This window comes from Schistocerca americana, chromosome 5 (assembly GCF_021461395.2).
Source record: "Schistocerca americana isolate TAMUIC-IGC-003095 chromosome 5, iqSchAmer2.1, whole genome shotgun sequence".
NCBI lineage: Eukaryota > Metazoa > Arthropoda > Insecta > Orthoptera > Acrididae > Schistocerca > Schistocerca americana.
In genome coordinates, this window is record NC_060123.1 from 167,979,902 (window position 1) to 167,985,075 (window position 5,174).

General features: G+C 42.1%; 1 non-coding gene across 1 annotated transcript; it reads right to left on the reverse strand.

Moving 5' to 3' along the window:
• Positions 1-4,130: 4,130 nt before the first annotated feature.
• Trnai-uau lies at positions 4,131-4,205 on the reverse strand. The gene has a single exon. It is a non-coding gene; the product is annotated as a tRNA-Ile (tRNA).
• Positions 4,206-5,174: the final 969 nt, after the last annotated feature.

A 5,174-nucleotide genomic window follows, 5' to 3' on the forward strand; every position in this document is an offset into this window, starting at 1 on the left:
AGATAATAGTTGTTGAATCTGTGGGAATACCGCGGGAAAGTGGGGATTTTGGTCGGGGAGAAACTAAAATGTAACACAACGGGCATATGAAATAACTAATAAGGAACATGAAAAGAAAAGTAACATGAAATTTGCAGAAATTAGTACCGAAATTCTGAGATAAAAGCCAGTATAAAGTAACGAAAATTCACAAAAGTAGCTCGAATGAAACTACTTAGGTTATTCCTAGTTTCCGATTCCAGTCACTTCACTTTATGGTTCATTATTTAGATCGTTTTTCCAGCAGATGTGCGCACTGAGAGGTAATCGGATTTCCGCATATGTAATTGCTCTCTAAAAATACTGCGAAAAAAATGACAAATATTGGAATCGGTAACTAGAATTCACCTATATGGATTATTTAGACCGTTTTTGCACAAATGTGTGCGCTACAGTTTTATAAGATTTCTACATTTAGCATTACTCTCTTCAGTACTACGAAAAACGATAAAACTTGGAGTAGGTACCTACAACACTTGTTACTTTTTCCCTGTAGTTCAGAGATCAATAATAACTCTAGAAATCCTATAAAAACCGAGTCCACACACTTGATGCAGAAATATCCAAAATTTTGAACCATCGAACGGTTGGAATCGGTAACTAGAATTAACCTGCTATATAGGTCAATTCTAGTTAGCGATTCCAACGTTTACTTGGTTCATTATTTAAATCGTCTTACCAGCAGTTGTGTACACTGAAATGTAACAGGATTTTTTAATTTGTAGTTGCTCTCTAAACTACTGCGAAAAAAAATGGAAGCGGTAACTAGAATTAAGCAATAAAAGAGATCAATCCAAGTTACCGATTCCAACTATTGCATGGTTCATTATTTAGATCGTTTTTGCAGCAGGTATGTGCACTGAAATGCAATAGGTTTCTTGCATTTTTAGTTGCTCTCTCAATACTGTGAAAAAGTAACTAACATTGGATTTGGTAATTTGAATCAATGCATGTATCCCTTATTTCTAGTTATCGATTCCAATATTTGTTAATTTTGGTGAATTTCCATTACTTGTGTACTGGCTTTTTGTCTTAGGGTTTCTGTGTAGTTTTTTCACATTTCGCGCTACTGTGTCAGTTAGACCGTCAGCGAGAGCGCACCGCTAGTTCCTGCTTCTACTAAGGCAAGTACACCGTTCGCTTCTTACACATTCTTAGGAGCTTTGAACAGGAGGAGTGCAGTAATGGATAGGAACTGTGGTTGTTGTGTACAGATGCGAGATGAGCTGGCGATCCTTCACTCACAGCTCCAGGCTGTGTTGGCTTCCGTCACACTGCTTGTGGCTGATGCCCAGGAGCGTCACTGTGAGGGATCGGACGTGGGGATGCGAGGGACGTCGAGCACGTCCCACGTGTCCTCCGATCCGTCCACTGCTGTGACCTCCCCGGGTACAGCCTGCACTGAGGTTGACCCCTCACCCGTGGTCGAGTGGGAGATCATTCCAAAGTCTGGCAGGCAGCGTAACACTTTCCGTGGGGCCAATCGTAGGACCTCCCCGGTTCGTTTGACGAACAGGTTTCGAGTTGGATGCAGTCGTCCACCCCGTTCCAGAGGAAGCTTCTCGGGCCGCAAGGTCTGTGCATTCACAGAGGGTGGGTTTCCTGCTAGTTGCGAGCTCCAACGTTAGGCGCTTAGTGGGGACCTTTAGGAACATGGCTGCCAAGGTGGGGAAGGAAGCCAGTGTGCACTCTGCATTCCGGGGGGAGTCATTCCGGATGTGGAAAGGGTGTTTCCGGATGCCATGAAGAGTACAGGGTGCAGCCAACAGCAGGTGGTGGCTCATGTCGGTACCAATGACGTGTGTCATTTAGGATCGGAGCAGATTCTGTGTGGTTTCGGGCGGCTTGCGGAAATGGTAAAAACTACCAGTCTTGCTTCCGAGATTAAGGCGGAGCTCACCATCTGCAGCATCGTCGATAGAACCGACTGTGGTCCTTCGGTGCAGAGCCGAGTGGAGGGTCTGAATCAGAGGCTCAGGCGGTTTTATGACCGTATAGGCTGCAGATTCCTTGACTTGCGCCATCGGGTGATGGGTTTCCGAGTTCCGCTTAATAGGTCAGGAGCCCACTACGTACAGGAGGCGGCTACACGGGTAACGGGGGCTGTGTGGAAGGGACTAGCCGATTTTTGAGGTTAATGGATCTCAGGAAACCACAGAAGGGGCGTCCGTCAGAAAGTGGTCAGGTAAAACACAGGAAGGTAGTTGTAGAAACGACTGGTATTGCAGTTGTAAATTGTCGTAGCTGTGTTGGGAAAGGACCAGAGATCCAAGCCCTCATAGGAAGCACTGAAGCTCAAATAGCTGTATGTGCAGAGATCTGGCTAAAGCCGGAAATAAGTTCAGCCAAAATTTTTTCAAGCGATCTAACAGTGTTCAGAATGGATAGATTAAATACAGTTGGTGGTGGAGTATTTATTGCTGGCAGAGGTAGTTTGTCTTGTAGCGAAATTGAAGCAGGTATTTCATGTGAAATAGTATGGGTAGAGGTTATTAATGAATAAATGCAATAATTTTAGTAGCTGTGTGACCGGTTACGAAGTCTTGTTACCGGTTGGCCATGACTAGTAATAACACGTAATCTGACTGCATAAAATAAAAATAAAGAATTTCCATTAACACAATTGATTAATTAAGTCCCCTGCAACTATAAAAGCTACGAAATATCAAAGCACAAGTGTAACTGTTCTGTGTGTGGTAGTGTGACTCAACGTACATGTATCTGTCTCGGTTCTTTCTTAATACGACAAAATATTTTAAACAGCATTCACAATGAACCAATCGAAAAAGCAGAAATATTATAATTGTACATAGAGACTAGAATTACAAGTCTGATAAATGATCACGAGCCAGATGCTTCTTTGACTGTACCTGTGAGCAACAGGGATTGTTATTAAAGAAAACTTTAATACAGTTAACGATTATTGCAGCCTGCTCATTGAAAATCGTTTTAATAAAGACATGTTGCTGCTCAGTAGTACATCGTCTGACGTGACAGTCTTTGCTGTTTCACTTTCGCAACAACTTCTATAGAAAGAAGCCTGCTGCAACATCATTGCACTGGCGTTTATCCTCACCATGGCAACCATTAGTTTGCCTACCGGCTTCACAACAACTTCTGTGGAAAGAAGCCTGCTGCCACATCTTTGGAACGGCGTCCAATTTCACCATAGCAACCAGTGGTTCCAAATGGTTCAATAACAGGCCTTGAGAGAGCAACCCATGTACTGTCAAAACCAAGTTCATTTATCCTATATGTTTAAATATTTTTAACACTTCTTAATTGACAATAGCTGTTAAATGAGCTAAGTTTAGTGTGTGTTCATTTTCATTTCTTGACAATGTTCTTTTAACTAAGAAATTTTACATTGTTATTCGACCTATAACCCATTCGTTAGTAATGACATCATTCCGTCAGAAGTAGGCGGAGCCTCCATTATATATATAGTAAGACGGGCACTGGTTTCTCTAGTAGTGATTCTCCAGCAGAAGGAGGTTCTTACTCATTGGTAATTCATCGTTTTATAGCTTTATAACTTTATGTGTTTTCTTTAATGTATGTAGCCCTCTAATTAAAGCTTTGTATACGACTTGTTGGTCTGAAGATGACCACAGTAGTGGTAGAAACCGCTCACCGTAATAAATAAATTGTGATCAAGACTGTTTTTGATAGTAAATAATTGCAACACATTGATCACTGTTCACTCCCAAAATGTATTCAAAAGTCATCTGTTTTTTAATTGTGTTTGTTTTAATATTCTTATGGATGAGGACCAGAAGTTTCAATTTTTATTATTTGATTTCACCGTATTAGAAGCTGGTGGGCTCTGCCATTTTAAGCATGTCGTGAGCTAATGGTAAGACTCAAGCGAGTTGTTTATTATATTCCTTCGTGGAAGTAATTACAGCTTCCTTTCTGTAGTTCTCTGTTAGCGAAGCTTATCTCTTAGGATGTAACAACATATTGGGAACACTATATAAGACCAATCATGGTTAAACCATAACTTTACTTGTAGTGAAATGATAATTAAATGGACACCGTAGCTGCAAACAGGCATTGATGTACATCATTGGGGACTTGTTGAAAATGTGTGCCCCGACCGGGACTCGAGCCCGGGATCTCCTGCTTATATGGCAGACGCTCTATCCATCTGAGCCACCGCGGGCACAGAGGATAGTGCGTCTGCAGGGACTTATCCCTTGGACGCTCCCCGTGAGATCCACATTCCCAACATGTCCACACCACTACATTTGTATTAGGCGCACTACAAATGTAGTGGTGTGGGCATGTTGGGAATGTGGATCTCACGGGGAGCGTGCAAGGGATAAGTCCTTGCAGACGCACAATCCTCTGTGCCCGCGGTGGCTCAGATGGATAGAGCGCCTACTATGCAAGCAGAAGATCCCGGATTCGAGTCTCGGTCAGGGCCCACATTTTCGACATGTCCCCAATGAGGTACATCAATGCCTGTTTGCAGCTAGGGTGTCCATTTAATTATCATTTCATTTCTAGCAAAGCTGCATGGTCATCCACGGTAACTGTTCTTTCGGGAACAGATACTACCGTCATATATAGTTTACTTCTAGTATAATCGAATCAAACGCTTACTTCTCTTATTTGCTAACAGCACGTACTAAGTTGCTGGGGAAGTGTGACGTGTCGGCGGCTTGTCGCTGCGTGGGCCTGGCCCGCTTGCGGCCGTGTGCGCGGCTCTCTAGCTCTTCCTAGCGCGGCTTGCTGTTTGTTTGCAGTTGCGCGCCCTAGCTCTCTGTACCCAAGCTGAGTACCTTATTTTATCTGATTTGCACTGTAAATGTAATTTTGTTGTCAGCCAAGATACCTTTATTAGCTGACTTCGCACAAGAAGTTTACCCTTCAATGTTTAATACATAATTTATCCTTGTTCTAAGTGTGATTGTAAGATTTTTGCTTTAAACATTTTGGGAATCTGCCTAATGACTTGAAGAAATATATCTAGAAACCTTTTTATTATTTTAATTGTTCCATTTAAAAATTTTGAAAAGGCCAATATTGTTAAGGTCTTACTTTATGAAATTGTTTGTTATTATTATTATTGTAATCCAACGTCTGTCTCATTCACGATTTTGAACCCCTTTACCTTGGAACCAAGCAAC